Below are 19,561 nucleotides of genomic sequence, written 5' to 3' on the forward strand. Positions count from 1 at the left end.
GATAACTCTGTTTTTCTCTCAAAATTAACAGTACTTTTAGGTTTTGTACCTGTTAGCAGTTATGTCTGTCTTGTCACCTGTTCCTTTCTGTCTCTATGCCAACTCCTTGCTACTAGGTCTACAGTTTTCTCTACGTATCTCCTGTTCTCCTCAATAAGAACACTGACAAGTATGGGAGATTCTTTTCTAATGGTCTCTAGGTGAGTGTACAACTGAAGGGATTTCTGCCTCTGTAAAATGCCCTGCGGTTTATCTCTCATTCAGGACTGGACTTTGGTCTAATCCATGTTGTATGTAGCTAATGGTCCTCACCACAAGATTAAGGATTTTGTGACTTCAATATTTGCTTCTGCTTCAACATTTAATAGAATCTAGCATCTGCATTTTGCTCATTGTATGCATGCTTTCAAACAGCAGATCCCAAGAAAAACACAGAAATGAAATTTACAGCATCTAACAATAACTGTTAGCTATCCATGATGTTAACTATGACTACTGAAGTCGTGTGCTCATTAGAAGGAGACAAGTCAGCTACAGAAGTCTGGTGAATAATTAAGAAAATATGGTTTCATACTAAATACACACACTTCCCTGTTTCTGCACTGCTTACTGCAGATAAACTTTGGTGCCTGAAGAGTCATTACAGTCCTGCTGAATAAATTTACTGGAGGGCTGCCTTAGGCTGTTTCCATTTCAGTCCTTTCTGATGTGTGAACACACACATCTTAGTATTTGTCAGCATTCTGCATATACATACCAACAGGTAACGTAGGCTAATTTCTTAATTTAAGGGTTAAATCGTGTATATGAAATGTAAGGTTCTTCATGTAAGCAAGCAGATCACTGAACTTTCTTAATAGTTTCCTGCTATGAAACATTTAAAATTCTAATTAGTGAATAAGTTCAGCTTTGAGTAATGCTCCCCAAGTATAACTTTATCATTTGCATCTGTGATGATCTGGAGATGTCCAATGGGAAATCTAGCTATTTGACCAGCTTAACAACTGTCTGGTAAATGTCAAAGGGTGAAGGCTGCAACTGGGTCAGCAGGGCAGACAGCTGACATGTCAGAACAGAAAATGATGTAATATTTGTAACTTCACCCCTGAATCCCTTCCCTGAAGAGGGATTTTTCTTTCAGAAGTCTACATCAAATCCAGTAATTTCTTTGCTATTCTTGCATTTTACCAAAACATATAGTGGTCTGTAGTGCTGACAAATCCAGCCCAAAAACTGTGTTTAAAATAAAATACGAGCAACTTTTAATTCAGAGGCCTCACTCTGCATGCAAATAATATACGAAGCATTAAAAAAGTTCAAAATAGAAATGCTTTTTGCAAGTCAAACTTTTTCCGTGTGTATCTGGACACATCTGTTAAGAATAAGAAGGTTCATAAATCATAGCAGTAGGAAAAAATGAGCATTCTCAAGACTCTCAGAAAGTGCCTATAATCATCTTTCATCCTCTGAAAGATGTAAATTTCCAAAATTCTGGTTCAGTACCTCTGCAGTGATCCATGTTGGAAAAGGACAAAATCTCAAAGCAGTGCCATATGTATATTGCTTTCAAATCTCTCTTTAGCTACTTGTGCTTTAAGGAGCCAGATACCTTGGCAAGAAAAAAAATAAACAAGAGAGAGAAGGTTAAGAATTGAACAGTACTTTGGAATTGACATAGAGGAGTATTTCTGCATTGGTGATGTGATATGATCTTCTAACTTTTATCAAGTGGAAAACAAATTCTTCAACACTATGAGATACGAATTTACAGAATTATACAGATTGAAAAGTTGGTTGTTCTGGTGTGCAGCTTAAGAGTTCAGTTCTGGGAGCATCTTGACCTCAAAGGTAGCTCTGCAAAAACTCCCCACTCATTTCAGTTCAGAAATTACTTATGGGCTCTTTTCATCTTAGCAGAGTTATTGTGGCTACCCTTCCCAGGAACCAGCTACATATACTGAAGAGAAGCAGATACTATTAATCTACCTGAACTAAGCAAGTCATCCACCAGTCCAAGTATAACCACTGACAAGAAAGTGGATGTGCTCCAGAAGTGAACTTATTTTTCACTGATGAATGAATAATAATTACTGCTGATATCTCTGTGATTTATCTGAAATTCCTTTGGTTGCTGACTGCAAACTGTCTCCACAAAACACCACTCAAGAGAGACAGATATTACAAATTATTCCATAACTGCTTTAAAAATAAAGCTGTAAGGTGTTTAGAGAAATGTGAAAATATAGAAACTGACAAGATAGCCTCTGCGTACCAGCACTATTTACAGGTAATTTATCTTGCTATGACAGTGAAGAATGTGTTTTTATTTCCCAAGATTCAATAACTAACTTTAATGCAACTTGGTTGAGACTGAGATTTATGCAATGTCAATAATATATTAGCTTATCTTTCAGCTGAGGAAGCAAAAATTGGCACATAACAATCTATGTCTTTGCGGCCACTGATGTTAAAATCAAAGACTTATAAAAATGTTTCTGACAGTTTACCAACTACAGAAATAACCTATCAGCTTGAAGATATTTGTGTAGCTACCATAGGAACATATAAATGATGCAGGAAGAGTACCACATTACATCATTTGAATTCTTGAATGTTAGCTCTTGGACACCAGTTTGTTTACAAAATCATGGAAAATAAAAATGACGACCTGTCCATTAAAATTAAAATTAGAATTAAAAAAGTCATGTGGTTTTCACTATTAGAGTGAAAGAATCATTAATCTGACATTTATATTTTGCAGTGTTTGCAAAGTAGATAGGAAGGAACTTTAATCATATAAATTCATAGGACACTGGCGAGGTTAGATTACCCGCAATATGACAGAGGAAATAGGCAGAAATTAGGCAAGCAGATAATGTCAGGTTTGTGTTTGATCAAAGTGATGTTACAGCATAACAGTGTTTTATTGGCAGATCTGTAATTTTAGGGTGGAAAATTATTGGGAGGATAATGTTGTAAAACATATAACAAAATACATCTTGCAGGGATGTTTTTGATGCAGTCAGTCAGACAGGAAACAAGTTGAGGCTTCTCGTGGTACATAAATGAATGCCCTAAAATGGACACTGGCTTTCAACACTGGTGTGGACAGCAAGACTCAGAGGTCACAGGAAACACGTTCATATATTAACACTGATATGGAAATCAAGGTCAAGTATACACAAACGATAGGAGCCCTGGCTTTTCTATTTCATTATCATTGCTCATTTAATCATATACTGCACAAATACTCTAAAGAGGTTCAGACTCTAGAAACGAACACCTGTGAAAGAAAGGGTAGAAAAGTAGTCTGAAAATTTACTAGCTCTAATCTCTTCTTTGTCTCCTTCACTTCAGACTCAAAACAGACTCTTTTTCTTAAAAGTCTCAAAATAATTTTTATATGCACATGATAGGAACATTTAAAGTAATATCACTTTTTTCCCCTTCAGCTAGTACATCAGGAAGCTGATTTGCTGAGCAGTCATTTTCCCTGTTAGAAGAATTTATCCTTTAACTACCAGAGAGAACTAGTGATGGATACACCAGAGAAGAAAAGGCAAAAGAGCATAAACCGTTAAGTAGCGAGCTAGGGACCTATAAGTATGAACTAATTTTGACAGATAAAGAGAAATAACCCTTACTTATTAACTGAATCTTAAAAACTCACCTGTCTATGCAAATGATGCATTCTTTCATCTTATTTATGAAGCTCTCCTTATACTCCTTTGTCAGGTCAGAACACTGACTGAGCAAAAATCAAACAAACAAACAAAACCCCACCAAACCCATAATGATATAAATTCTGTAGAGATTTGAATACTTCTTACTTGAACACAAGCTGTTAGTGGATGTAGGGCAACACTGATATTAATTATATTGCAGTTGCTGTAGAGGCTGCCTCAGAGAATGAAAAGGCATCTGTGATGCTGCCTGAGAACTTGTGCTCAGCTACCTGAGGTAAAAAACAAGCACTTGCCTAAGGCAATAAGTTGCTGCTGCCCTCCCTGACTGCACTGCTTTCCTGAGGCTATAGAAAGCTATGAACATTGTGAACCCTGGAATTGTGAGCACTTGAATTTTGATGGATAATCTACTTGTCCAGGGAAATCACAAAAGCAAAACAAAACAAAAATCTACCAGGACAGAATCCTGCCATAGGTAAAACTCTATCAGTGTTGTAGGGTGGAAGAAAAAGAGAAAGGAAATGAAGACTGAAAACATTTTATATGAATGTGAACGGCATCAGCTTCTCCTCACCTCAAACATCACCTAAAGGAAGCCTTTCTTAGATCCTCCCTAAGTAGCTGCAGCCTTATCATCCACAGCCATGTAGTTAATCAGTAACAGTGCTGCTACTGGTTGAAATGCTAAATATGAAAGGACTAAGTATTTTTTGTATTTGCCATATGAACCTTGTCAAGCAGTCTGTGACCCTGCCTCCTGGAGACACATACATCTAGATGGCTGCCAACAGCTTGCTATTTTTGTCAAACACTTCCCAGGGTGTGGCACACCCTTAATATAGGGCCCAGCTTTAGGATGGAAGCAACATGGGCTGATTTAGCCCATTAAGATACACCTAAGGAAGAGAACACTTAGTTTTGCAAGGCCCTAAGGCTATATTTGGTCACAGAATGACTACTGTTGCCTCACAAGTTATTTGCTGGCTCTGAGTGATGACTGAAAGGATTGGTTTAAAAGTATTAATTTATTCAGAACGAACAAGGAGCGTCCTTCTAAAAAAGGTATCCTGGCCTGGTACCGACACTTCAAGCCTTCATTATACTCAGTAGTTGTTACATTCACAAGCAACACAAACCCTTACGCACCAAAGGTAGTTTTCAAACTTACTGCCTTGTAAGTTGCAGTTGATGTTGAGTGTAAAAATTACCAGAATAAATCATTATTTCTTTTCAAAAAGCTTACCTAGAAGGACTATCCTGCAAGCTGTCTTAACTACACTCTCATTGGTACCAGAAGGTGGAGAAGAATCAGAGATCTTAAAATACCTTTTTTTCTCTGAGAAGTGAATTAACATCTTCAATCACCTTTGATTAGTTTGATATCTATGATTATCTGAATAGCTGAATTTGGATATCAGAAGGCAGGCTGCAGATGAAGAAAATTTTTTTCTTATGAACATTGCTAGGTTATTATTATAATTATTATTTTTAATTTTCTCTTGAATAACTTCTGCAAAGTCATAGTTGCTTTATGAGGGGACCTAATCTGAAAACTCCTATATGAAATCAGAGCAGAATGAATTGAACTGAATTTTTTAATTTGCCAAGATAATAAGCAGTAATGAGAATTAGCTTCTCATGTGAAAAAAAAATGCGGGTTAAAACACTTACCCAGCAAATAGTAATCATTTTAAAAGCAAAAACCTGTCTTCCGTGGTGACAATTAGAGCCATTTCTCATAGAATTGAAACTTTTTGGGGGTGAACAAAATAAACATCTGAATGTCTCTAAAAATACTGTCCTTAACATATACAAAAATATCGTAATGCTGAAGAGAATATTAAGGTTAAGGAAAAGGAAACATCACATTCATTCACATCCCTCCTAAGGAAGCTGTGTTATAATTGCAGGTCATACAAGAGTTAGGCCCAAAATAGTACTGACAGTTGAAGTGTCCACCCATGTCACTTTTTCCCTTGAAGATGCAAAGACTTTGAATGCCACATAAAGCAGGGCACTGAAAATATGAACTTCGAGCTTGGGATTTTGTGCTCTTTCATCTATTCTTATTCTGCTCTTGGCAAAACTTTAAAGAATTGGCTATGTCGTACCACATTTAAATGAGGATTAATAGGAAAAATGTGCAGGGAGTTTGATAGTATAATTACGAAATAAATTAACATGTACCTTATCTGCGAGATATTGTTTGTGTACATTTTGAAGTGGAGAAAGTACAGGGACTTCCTCCTGGTGCTTTTCCAGTAGCTAGTATGAAATCTTGTTTCAGGAGTCAAATGCCTGCTAATACTTTGTACCTGTGTATGAACACTTCTGTCACCAGGCACTGCATTGTTGATTTATCATACAGACTCCATAGATTAGAAAGTTCAGCTAAATGCAACCTGTGATTTGCTTAATGCAAATGTAATATTTAAAAGCACTTCACAGACCATCCTTTTTATTCGGCAAAAACCATCCACTTCCTTGTGTTCTTTGACACATTGTTCAAAGTTCTTTCATTTGATGCATTCTTACAGCTGAGATGGGAACAAGCTCTATGGCATTAAAGTCAGCAAAACTATCCTCCTCATTCACTCAGCAAATGTTTACAAGTACACTTGAGAAAGAATTTCTTTCTGGTGTGTGCTTCCCTGACTTGGAAAACATGGATGCTGCCACTGAAGGTACCACAAGCAACTGAGTGTTATGGGTGGTATCTATGAGCAAAAACACATTTTCATTCATCTGTTGACTTTATCTCAAATACATCTAGTTGTTAGCAAGATGGTAGAGAAGACGCTGAAATTAGGAATAACTTACGTGGAAACTTGTTTTGCAAGTAGAAAAGCAAATGGCAGTAATTTTGAGAGATGAAATGAAACATTTAATTTCTGAAAAGTAATAGGAATTAGGTCTGAAAAAACAATTTTTAAGATCTAAGCTTGAAGTAACCTTCTCTGCTGCTTGCTGAAAATTAGAGGACTATAAAAAAGAACTGCGTTGCCCAGGAATATCATGGATTGCGTAAAAATGCTCGTGTGGACTTGAAACCGTATGTCTACCAGCTGTTATCACAGAACAACAAAATGTCTCCAAGCAGAAATCACACTTTTTAAAAAGAACTATTTTTTTCTAAGAAAGGTTCATCTAAGAACAATAATAACTATAAAACAATCTAATTACAGACATTCCTCACTAATAATAAATATCCTGCAAGTAAGACACAATGAGCAGTTGCTATTAGTTTTCTCAAGTATATTTTTAAACCTAGTGTAAAAGCACGGAGAGTTAAAGAAGTAATCTTTCAAATCCTTTCTAGAAATAATATTTTCATTAAGTAATACAGAAGTTTTGATTTTAATTTGGGAAGAGTTCCTTGCTCATAATTAAATCTCAGCTGTGATCTACATGAGAGCCAGCTACAAAAGTAGGTGCTTAACAGTCCCCGTATCAGCATTAAAATATTTCAATGAGAACAAATTTCGCATTTATTGTCTATTTCAGAAAGTTAAGAGATAGATTTTCACATCAAGTCAATTGAACTGAAAATCACGTAATTCAAAAGCCTCCACTTGTTTGCATTTCTTTTGTTGAATATGAGGAGGCAGTAGCTTTTAAGTAGTAGAAAGTATAACCAGGCAATGCATTTCTTAGCTGTTTCAGGCTTTCTTGCACATTTCCATGACACATCGTCTGTAAGTACAATGGCATAATGCCCACTGGGGAAAAGACTGGAATGCTATTTGTTCCCAAAACTGCATTTCCTTGTAAGGGAACAAGCTTTACTTGGCAAACAGTTTCCAACCTTTCACTACATTCAGATAAAATCAAGGTTGCCTTTTTATTATTGCTACTTTTTTTCTTTTCTTGCTAGAGAAATAAACATCTTTCTTTGGTTGGTCATGCTGAACACAAAAAGGTTTCTTCCTTTCACAAACCCTGCAAAGCTCATATCCATGGTTCAAAACAAGCTATGTCAATAGTTTTTTATATAAATAGTTATGTATTTAAAGCTCGCAATGACTGCGATGTCTCCTAATATTTCTTGAAGCTACATTGGTGCAGAGTAACAGAGCTGCAGTGATGAGAAAGCACATAGTCTAAATATTAATTTACAGGAGAAAAGCAACACTTAATTGCGTAGTCTTACAGAATGTTTTATTTGCTGCTGCTGACCTGCATTTCTTCCAGAGCAACAGCAATTCTAGAAATGGCCTTGTAGCTGGAAAGTCAGATACTACATTGATTGATACTGCCTCTCAATTTAGACCCTAAGTAACTATTCAAACATTTGTTAAATGCTTGACATTATGCTCCTTATGGGAGCTATTCCCAAGGCCTAGATTAAGTCATAACATAACACAAAGCATTGTCTTGTTTCTTTGGAGGTTAGGATTTTCAGTAATTTCATTAGAACAAAAACAATTTAGCTAGACTTTTTTAAAGCATTCTCTTCATGTGGTGCTTCTCTTTTTATGGAAAAAGGAATATGTTTCAGAAGAATATGATTTCAGGGAGGAGGAAAGAAGTAATGGAAAATGCTTCATGTTTTTAGAGCAACAGTAGGTCAAAGAACCGGAAGCAAGAAAAGATTAACCCCAAATAGAGCACAGGCTTGTGAAAAAGATCTGTGATCGGAAGGCTAGAAAACAAGTTCAGGAAATAAAATGGACTGGGAGAGGGAGCACCCAGCAGAACTTAGCCAAACAATGAAATCTCAGCTTCCAGACAAATGGATGATATTCCTCTGGAGCAGAAAAGCAAGTGACTGGTTTCACAGTGCCTCCTAATTCAGGTCTTACTCTTGCTGTATTCACTTTCCACCCACTTTGTGAGCTAAAGATTCTCCATTTTACCCGGAAAGAATAAACTGATGAGTAACTCATGAGATAAGAATCAAGACACAAAAGGCTGGCAAAAAATGATATTTCTTGAATTCATTTGTCTATGCTGGGTGAAAGCTGTACCTGGACACTTTCTTGCATACACTTTGAGCAGTATAGTGATGTAACAGGCTGCAGGTCTGCCTTACAATTATGAAATGATCAAACAGATTTAAGAGCTTTCTGCAGAACTGAGCTTGCACTGTATTTCAGTGCTGTTACAAGATCTGCCTGTATGCCAATGCACAAAATCCATACTCACAAAGCAAGCAAAGTCTTCAAATGTTTCAAGGTCTGCAAACATTCACTCCCATACCTACTTAGTTCACAGCTGCACATATACAAAAATAGCCCTGAAATAGTTTACCTAATGAATCAGACCAGTGAAAGAATACTTTACAATGGCACATACAAAATGTATACTAACCATTTTTTCCTAATGAAGGAAAAACAAATCTTTCGGAAACATCTGGCTTCCCAGAATCTGTAGGAAGTCTATGGTTAACTCCCTCTTTAGTAGCTTGTTACCTTGAAATAGCAGTATTTTAATAAAGCAGTAGACATCATCATGATCAGGGAAAAGGCAGTGACAGATGAAGTATTTGTGGAAGAATGTATATGCACATAAAGCTGCTGCAGCAGAGAAAACATAAGTTTGATGATACTGAACAGCATGAGCTGATTCTTAATGCAAGACTGAAAATTTAACTGGGGAATAGCAGAAGTCATCACATCTGTTTACAATAACTTTATCTAAAGATAACATCTGATCTCAGTCCTACTTAATTATATGAAATTATGAAATTAATACAAAATTAAGTAGAGGAATATGAGGGAGAAGAATTGGGGGGGGGGGGGGGGGGGGGTGGAGTGTTGAGAGAGAGAGGAAATTAGGAGGGGTGGAAAAGAATGTTTTTTAATTTTTATCCAGAAAGTAGTATCAAGAAATCTCTTACTCTGAATTACATCTTGAGGTTGAGAGAATGCTGGTATTTTAGTTAGACAGCCCTTTAGCATCTGAACCTAGGAGCTACAGGTTGGTGAGCCTGGGAAGATAAAGGAACAAACCCTCCTGGAAGATAGGTTTAGTCACATACAAGAAATGGAGGTGATCAGAGACAGCGCAGTTTCACAAAGGGCAGATTGTGCCTGACCAATCTGTTTGCCTCCTATCATGGAGCGATGTCACTGGTGGACAATGTAAGGGCAATTGATGTTGTCTACCTGGAGTGGTCACTACCCTTTGGCATGGTCTCACACTACATCCTTACCTCTAAATAGGAGAGAAATGGATTTGAAGGCTGGACTATTCGGTAGATAAAAGTTGGTTGGATGGTGGTAGCCAGAGGGCTGTGGGCATCAGTTCTATGTCCAGTGGAGGCCAGTCATTAGCTGTGTCACCCAGGGGTTTGTCTTGGAATCAGTGCTTTTCAACATCTTTATCAACATCACAGACAGCGGGATTGAGTGTACCCTCAGCAAATTTGCCGATGACACCAAGCTGAATTGTGCAGTTGACACAACAGAAGGAAGGGATGCCATCCAGAGGGACCTGGACAGGCTTGTAAAGTGGACCAATGTGAATCTGGCTGTCCAGAGAAGCTATGGGTATCCCACCCCTGGAGGTGCACAAGGCCATGATGGATGGGGCTCTGGGAAGCCTGAGCTGGTGGGGGGCAGCCCTGACCTTGACAGTGGGATTGGACAGGGTTGGCTGTGAGGTCCCTTCCAACACAAACCATTCTCCGATTTGACGATCTGTCAGATTCAGGACGGACTACAGACAAAACTCATTTTTAAGATGTTTGCTGCCACCTAGTGTCTGAATTCCCATTTCCCATCTTAATATCATAGACTCATAGAATGACCCGGGTAGAAAAGGACCACAATGATCATCTAGTTTCACCTACTGTGCTATGGACAGGGTCACCAAGTAGTAAATCAGGCTGCTCAGAGCCACATACAGCCTGGCCTTGAATGCCTCCAAGGATGGGGCAACCTGTTCCAGTGCATCACCACCCTCTGTTTAAAAAACTTCTGCCCAATATCTAACATAAACCTCCCCTGTCCTAGTTTAAAACCATTACCTCTTGTCTTATCACTATCCACCCTTGTAAACAGCCATACCTACTCCTATTTATATGCTCCCTTCAAGTATTGGAAGGCCACAATGAGGTCTCCCCGGAGACTTGTCTTAGCTAAACAAGGCCAGTTCCTTCAACCTTTCTTCATGGAAAAACAGCTATCTTAACTGTCAGATTACTCTGGAAGATAAAGCAGGGACACAACAATATGCTATTTTGCATCTGACACTGCAGAGTAAGATTAACTTCTTGTTTCTTGTTGTGCTATCATGATGCAAAATCTTTTGAAAGTAGCTACTGCAGGATTCTGATGATGAATTTGGTTTATTTCAATGCACTGAAAAGAAACATCACTTAATGTAAGCTGGAAAGGGATGTTATAATGTTTGAGGGTTTTGTTGTTTTGTTCTGTTTTTGTTTATTGTATTATTTTATCCCTCCTCTCTATTCTATAAAGTTACTGGAAAAAAACATCTAAATTGCATCACTTGGCAGCATCTCAAGATTTGAGGACGCGCAAACAACAAACACCAAAATTGTACTAGATGAACTAAAATGAAGCTTGTCACAAAATACTTTCAATTTTCAAGTTCAACTCCTAATGTGTGTTTTTGGTCATAAAAGCTGAGGTTCATTCCTCTCATTCTGCACTGCAATTTATTGTCTGCCTGTTGACTGACCACTAGCCACTGAGTCATAATGAAGAGCTTGAAGTGTTGGAAAATACCCGACATTTCTCCTGCAACATCAAGTTTTTTCAGTACATCTGGATTTTTTTTTTTTGAAAGTATGAACAGTCCAATATGTAGAAGAGAACATTTTTCACATCTAGAATAGTTTTTGTCTTGGGTCCCTACCTAGAAATATGTAGCAGAGACAACTAGTGAAACAAAAATAAATAAATAAATGGAATATCTAACCTATTTTTTTTAGCAGTATTTGACTACCAATGCTCTAGAGATCAGTGAGAACAGATTTTCAGCTACTGTAACAGTAATGAAATAGCAAATGCTTCCCTGCTACAGTACAACAACAGACTATATGAGCTGGAATTCTAAAACTTCATTCTAAGTCCTAAATTCTTCCAGACTCAGATTTTCTACAAAGCATTTTTTGTTATGGCAATTGTTAAGTCTAATCAAGACAGATAATCCATCTCAACAGTGCAAAACTAAAATATTCAGACAAAGAATGTTTCCATGAGGTATTCTGGTACCTCATAAAATGACTGATAATTTCAGATTTTCATGGTAGTATGTTTGCAACAGGAAAATGAAAACAACTGATAATCCCTGGAGTGCTATTGTTAAAATATGAGACTAACACAGATCAGCATAGCTCTTCAGTAGAGACTAGTCATCAAATAAAGACTCTATAATCTGAATAGTAAGATGTGTACTCAATATTTCACACATAAACATGACCAGAGGCATGAAAACAGGGCTGTCTACTATGTTAGAGTGATCACAGAGTTAGAGTGATGTCGCAAGGGCAGACTGAGCCACAAAACAATCTTGCTGAATAGGAATAATCTGTCCTAAATCCAGTGATCATTATTACATTGCATCATTAATGCAGTTAATGCCTGTTCTTAGAGCACATTGACATAGGCTTAAAATTAGAGATTAATTGCTCACATTATAGATTTCTATCTTTGCAAATCAAAGCTGTTTTAGAGTAATAACATGCAAAAATACAAATTGCATTAATTTGTATTCACTAGCAAATATATATATATATATATATTTAAAAGAGGAAAAAAAGGAATATGTTCCTTAACTTCTTCAAATAATCAGCTAACAATATATGTATTGATTTTTATGGTCTGGTAAAGTTGGTTAATTATTGAAAGCTATGTTCACAAATACCATTGTAGCCTAATCTCCATTTAAGAAACACTTCAAAGGTTTGCACATGCTTCAAGTATTCTTTTGAAGCTTTACTACTGAGCTATTCAACATTTGCATCCCACCAGTCACACTGAGCCACGGTTTGAGCTGCTTTATAACTAACGTTCTTGCAAGTTTGCATCAGAACAGTCTTGTCCCTAAGCTGGTCAGGAACCTTATGGCTTTGCAGATTTATACAGTCAAAGTCACTCAAATAATAGTTTAAAACAGACAGATTGTGTTATCCTGCAAACTCCCATCAGTTCTTTTAAATGTAGGTATGTAGAATCATAATAAACCAGCCCTGCTGCAAGTTCCCAGTACAGAAGGTGAGGCCACTTACAGGAGAGGATATTTTGGAGGCAGTGAGCTGACCCAGGAGCTAACACAGGTTAGAGGTCAGATTCTGCATTTTTTCTTGGCTTACAGGAGAAAGATAAGGCAAGAGTTTTGACAGCCTGCCTAGCATAATTGCCTGCTAAATATAGCTCATTACAATTCTCAAGCATATGCTCCTAATCAGCTGTGAACACCAACATGCCCCTTTATGTTAGGCTCTCTTTAGGGTATTTCAGCCTACAAAAACAAAAAAGGGCCTTCAAATCACAGATACTTCTTCCTACAATGAGAAACATCCTTAAATGATAGGGAAAATTCCAAAATTCCAGTTCCAAAAGATACCACTACCAGTTATCAATGCTGAAGTTCACATTTTTGCTTTCAATCTCTTATTTTTAGAGAGAAAAGTATTTTTTAACCCATTCTCTGCAAGACTAAGCTGTTCGATTATTGGTAATAATATTACAAAATACTTCTGCAAATGCAAAATGAAGAGAAAGACTGAAGACTGTAGATTCACAACACAAGGCATTTAATGGGTCCTCTCATCCTTTCTCTATCCCTCGAGTATAAGTACTTACTGTCTTCTCTGACTTCCTTTCTTTTAGTTCCATCAGTTCCATCCTTGTGTATACTTCTGTCCCTCTCATCCTCTCCCCTCTTCTGTTTGTTATTGGATGCATCTCACTTACCTGAATTTCCTTGATTTTGTGGTGGGCTGTCAGATAGTCTGCATCTGGAAGAGAATGAAAAAGATGTGTGGGATGTTGTTCTCCAGACTCTTTATATAACATTTAGCTCAACAGACAACTTCTCTGAAAAATATGTCTTCTTGACTAAAAAAATACACCGAGTGCCTTGCTGATTCTTCCAGTTAAATTTAATTTCTTGTAACATAATGCTTTATGTATCCAGCTCTTCGCAACATTTCATGGAAGTTTGAAACTGAATTCCTTCAGTTTACTGAACCAAAGCCCCACCAACACAAGATTTTTTAACCCAGCCAGGTATTTGTTTTGAGCTGTTCTGGACTTGCAGTCTCTCTCACTTGTTTTTAGGAAAGCATCTGCACTGGTCTAGGTGGAATTTGTTAAGTCTCAGCACTAGAAACATACAATAAGCATACAACACACTGGAAATGGACTTACTGTCTAACTTTCTCACTCAGTCATGATTTTCCATTAAAACAGCATGCAACCGTATATGTTCACAAAAAAAAAAAACAAACCCACCTTTACTACACAATCCTTGAACAACAGTGTATAACCCACTATTAATACTTTCTGTAGAGGAACATTTTGACACCTTTTGGAATATCTGTCACTGAGACGATAACAATTTACTTTAATTAGCTTGTTTATGATGGAAAACATTTCAGGCACCACAAGTGATACCCTGGAAAAGAAAATGCATCACAAGCTGGGGAGTATGACCCTGCAGCATGTCATCAGGTAGACACAGAATTATCTTGTGTCTGGTACAGGCAAATTGAGAACTAGCGTCCTGTAGCCCCTGGTGCAGGTTTCCAGTGAGGAAGAAGTTTTAACAGAATCATTGAGTCTGGAAAAGACCACTCTTTCCATGAAGAAATTCTTCCTAGTACACAATTTAACTTCCCATGGTGCAACCTGAGGCTGCTGCCTTGCATCCTAACACTTCTGGAAAAGACAGAGTAGCTCCCTCCTCACTGCAGCCTTCTGTCAGGTAACTGCAGAGAGTGATGAGGTTTCAGTCCCCTTTTATCCAGACTAAACAGCCCCAGTTCCTCAGTATCTCATTTTCACTCCCTCCACCAGCTTTGCTGTTCTTCTCTGCAACAGTAGAGCAACAACATAACATACTCCTTGTAGCGAGGGGCCCAAAACTAAACTGTATTTCTGAGTAGTTCCTCAGACTGGACCAAATCAATAGCAACACAGGGAAACAACAGCTAGATATAGTTGCTGTGTTTCCTTAATTCTTTGAAGCCCAAGAAAGAATTTCACTGAAGCATCGTGAAGAATTCTGACTCATTACAAGATATAAAATGGTGTCTGTATTTTGGATTCCTGGTAATGGCAGCCACAGCATTTTCTCCGAGCACTGGAGGGCACTGCAGCATCAGGAAGGAGTGCGCTTCCGATGGACTTTCCAGAAAATAATGAATGCTTGCAAATACGAGGCAGGGCTGGGGGAGCTGGAGGCAGCAGAGCACTGATCATTCATTACTGCACTGCTCAGTCCTCCTTCAGCTGGGAGGGTTACAGCTTTATACAGCTCCGTGAATGTCTCAGCAAACCTCTATTCAGGCAGGCTCTGTAGCAGCAGATCCCTGCTCAGTGCTTCCTTGTAAGTGCACACATTTCCCTTGAATAGGTTTCCCCCCCACCCCTTTCTTTTTATGTTTTACTGTATGGTTGAGATGTTAGTGAATGAAACACATCAGTAGTCCTACACACTTAAAATACTGCATCCAGGTAGGCTGGCATAGGGGTCTCCATTTTCAGTCAGTCCACAATTAAAACCTTATTAAGTCTTTTTATTTATTTATTTATTTTTTGCTTAGCTCAGTGATGGTTTCCTTAAAGCAAACCAACCAAACAGAAACCCCCCTGCAATCACACTACTTTTTCTTCCATCCTCCAGCCAGGTCTCTATATGACCAGCTCCATCTCTCTACAGTGAAAGGGGAGGAGAAACTCTCACTAGGGGGTGATCTGCTTTTAAGAAACAAGAAAAGAAACAGAAACCAATGAAAGCTTATCTGTAGTGAAAATGGAATAACAGAAAATCATCTTAAATATCCCCTTTTAAGAGAGATCCTTGCTGTGGTCCCCACAAGCAAATCAGTAAGAATGTAGCAGATGAGATGGTATTCCTACATTTGCAGTCAGAACATGTCTCAAAAATAGCTTTCTTTTTCTTCCTCTTTTGATTTTCTTCCCACTCACAGCATTTACCCTTCCTTGCATCAACAGTCTCTGATTGCCTTCTGCTCAAGCACTTTAGTATATTGCTATTCTGTCATTTTTCCATGTTATTACACCAAGTCTTGTTATATCTTTTCCCCTTTGCATTACAGTTCTGTTCCTTCATCCTCCATTTTGCTGCAGGTGCTTAAAGCCTCCATCCTTTTGCTTTCTATCATCTTTCACCATCTCACCTATTCCTAATCCTACGACTACATCAAGACATTTCTTTTGATTTCATCTTTTTGCCTTTCACCACCCCCTTTTTCAAGGTCAGATGAATCTTCCTCTGTTTAGGAGATGCCTGGATGCAGCCTTCCCCTGGTAACTCAGTGCTAAGATCTCTCATCAGTTAACAGAGAAAGGATAGCTGAAAGTGAGAGAAGTCATAATCACTGAGAGGTGCTCTGGGCAAAGCAGGATGCAATGCTAATAAGAGGAGCAGGCAAACAGACCTTCCAGGGTGTCTGCGAAATTGTTTCCAAATGCCCATTTTACCCAAGGATCAGGTTTTAACTCCTAGGTTTTAATGACCTCAGGGCATGCACAGCCCTGATTCTGGTCTGTCCCAGGGTGGCAAGCAGTAATTTTGCTGAGCAGAAAGCTTTTCCACCTTGTGAGAAAAAAAACGATGGCAAGCACAATTACAGCAGACAGCATTAGCTCCCAGAACCTGGAATGAAGTGTCAGGAAAAAAGTGCAGTTGTCTTATAAGCCTATGATCTCACTCATGGCGGGCTGCATATCAAGTTAAGGAAGCAGTTATATGTGCTATAAACTTGTGGCAAAGACCAAACCAAACTCTTGCCCTGAATCTAAAACATTCTGTGCCAGGTTTCAGCAATATAAGCTATTTAGGCAGAACTGATTGTGTAAAAAAAGCGGAGCTGTTATTTTGATTCAGTAGTATTTATGTCAATATGAACTAAAATTTCATATTCAAAGCCTCATGAACAGCCTGATAAACAATTTTATCAGGATACGTAAAGCTTTCAAAATACCAGAAGGAAATCTCTGTTTGAATCTTATCACAAATTCTCTAGTACTTTCATTTGCTTTCTTCCACCGTAGACCTAAATTACTACCAATGACAGAAATGTACTCAAGCTTATAAAATCTAAATAAAAATAGATTTCTTGCTGTCTATTAATGTCTGAGCTAATCAGTGATGGAAGGGAAGAAGAGAGGAAAAAGGCCAGAGCTATTTTTGTACTTGGAATCACAGACTCTGTCTTGTGATAACATTATGCTGGAACCATTCACTCATTGCCCAATCAAACTTGTTTGGATTAAAAAGGTCAACTAAAGACATAGAAGAAAGATTTCCTCATACTGAAGAAATGTAGCATCAGGAAAATGTAAAGTTCTGCTCACCTAAAATAGTCTTCAAGAAGATGACGTATCTGCTCAGAGGACTAGAAAATGAAAAACCTGCTCTGATGGAATTTTGATATGAAATTTAGAAGCTTTTCACACTCTAACTTGTTTGATTGTGCACGGGCCAAAGATGACCTATGCCATCCCTCTTCTTGCTAGGGTGAATAACACAACAGGGCACAGAAAGAGCAGGAGATAACACCCTTCAGAGTCAGTAGTACTCCTTGCATGTAAACATGACAGAATAGGCAGAAGGTACGCCTTGCTTCCATCTCTGAAATACACTGCAGTAAATGCAGCTTGACAGAGTAAGTTTTCCCTTCAGAGCGAAGCAATGCTATGAACCAGAGACCATTGTACGGACTGTTTCTGTAGATGCTTGCTCAATTACTATGGGCTTATTTCCTGCCTAGGGACTAACGCAATGTCTCGTGCTAAAAGGCAGTTCTCTATATTCCAGGTTTCCAAGGTAATGAAAAATTATCTAGGTGTCTGTGCTGGTGAGTAAGGCACTCCAAGATGGTGTCTTCAGTCTCACTAAGGGGTCACATTATTCAATCAACTAATTTTGACTCTCTGGTTCAGGAGCTGGTTTATTTTGTTTGTCTAGAGACATTTTGGTGGATCCAAAACAAGTTTCCAATTTGAAATGAATGCCCATAATATGTGGAATATTTCTAATTGTCTCCAGCTTGAAGCATAAATACTGCAGATAGCATAACAAGCTGATCTGATTATGCCTAACATTATTCAGCAAGGGAAATGCATTCACTCAATGTTGCTAGGCTACAAGCCTTATTTACAGATAGAAGCTTTCAGGGCAGAGAGACCCAAAAAGCTTCAAGAGCAGATGTAGGAAGGAGAAATCATAAATGCCACTGATGATGCATTAGAATTAACTTCAATTTGTTTTGTACTTTGGAATCCCATTGAGAGGGTGGTTAAGCAGCATACACCTCAGCGTTTAAATAACCTATTGTGCTGCAAGCAATTCAGAGTTTAAGAAAGCAAAGAGCAAAAGGAACAGTAACCACTGGAATTTCATGTAAATTAAGTCTGTCAACAGATGTAGTATTTTGTTCTTTTTCCCCAATTTCAGAAGTCAGCAGTTGTAATATTGATCACCAATAACATACATAAGAGTAGAAAAGGGCATTTACAAGAGATAACTATTAAGAAGATCTACTTTCAATACATAGTCAGTTGGGCTAGCTTAATGAGAGTGAATTATTTTACTTGAATTTTGTTTTTATTATTTCAGTTGAACACAGAACTTGGGCACTCCGGGGTATCACAGAAGGAAGGGACCTTGAAAGATCATCTAGTCCAATCCCCCTGCTTGAGCAGGGACACCTAGATCAGGTCACACAGGAATGCACTCAGGCAGGTTTTGAATGTCTCCCACAAGCTCTCTGGGCAGCCTGTTCCAATGTTCTGTTATCCTTAATGTGAAGAAGCTTTTTCTCATATTTACGTGGAACCTCGTATGTTCCAGTTTGCAGCCTTTTTCCCTTGTCCTGTCACTGGATGTCACTTTGTTTAGCTAGGTAGCTACTTAGAAAGAAAAGCTTTTCCTCCAACAAACTTCATAAAACTAATTTCAGAGGCCAGACAAACAAGAGAGCAAACCTATCTGCAATAGCTATCAGCCTGTCCCTAGGGTCATTTGCCAGCTTTGTATTTGCAAGGGTGCAGCAAGGGCCAACTGCTTCCAAAGGAACCAGGAACTGAGAACCTTCATCATGGCACTATCCCACATACCTGGAAGCAGCATTAGGGTTTGTAACAGGGTCTCTAACAAGCAAAAATAGACTACACCCAGGCTCTAGCCAGGAGCAGCAGCAAATTAGAAATAAGACCACTCAGACAGGCAAAGTGCTCAGGGTCTGAGCTTAAATGCTACCTGGGGCCTGTGGACAGAGAGTGTGTAGATGGAGACCATGGGTGAGGCAGCTCAGAGCAATCAGGGAATCTTGCTGATGTCTGTGTATTGTGTCCATGGGTTCGCTACCAAATCAGCCATATATGGCAGAGAAAAAATGGAACGAGGCCTGATACTGGGTGACTGTGTTGGGAGTGTCATTTAAATGCATAGTTAGAACCTGAAACAAGGAAGCTCCTCTGTGCTCCTGATTTAAGAATACCTAATATGTTTTCTTACAGGGGGAACAATTTATGTAGACAAAAATCAAATTTCAATATATATATATATTTGTATATATATATATATATATATATATATATACACACAGCATTCTGTGCATATATATATATTTGCAAAGACAGCTCAAGTTGTTTCCTTTGAGGAAACAAGTACCTGAATTTCCAGAACAAACTACTTCCACAAATATGACT

General features: G+C 38.2%; 1 long non-coding RNA gene across 2 annotated transcripts in view; it reads right to left on the minus strand.

Annotated features, from left to right (window-relative positions):
- Positions 1-13,619, minus strand: part of LOC140251717 (uncharacterized) — a 37,653-nt gene extending 24,034 nt beyond the window's left edge. The window contains exon 1 of one of the 2 annotated variants that reach the window (XR_011903458.1): positions 13,574-13,619. This is a non-coding gene — a long non-coding RNA (uncharacterized lncRNA). The other variant, XR_011903459.1, reaches the window with a different exon arrangement.
- Positions 13,620-19,561: the final 5,942 nt, after the last annotated feature.

This window comes from Excalfactoria chinensis, chromosome 4, assembly GCF_039878825.1.
Source record: "Excalfactoria chinensis isolate bCotChi1 chromosome 4, bCotChi1.hap2, whole genome shotgun sequence".
Taxonomy (NCBI): domain Eukaryota; kingdom Metazoa; phylum Chordata; class Aves; order Galliformes; family Phasianidae; genus Excalfactoria; species Excalfactoria chinensis.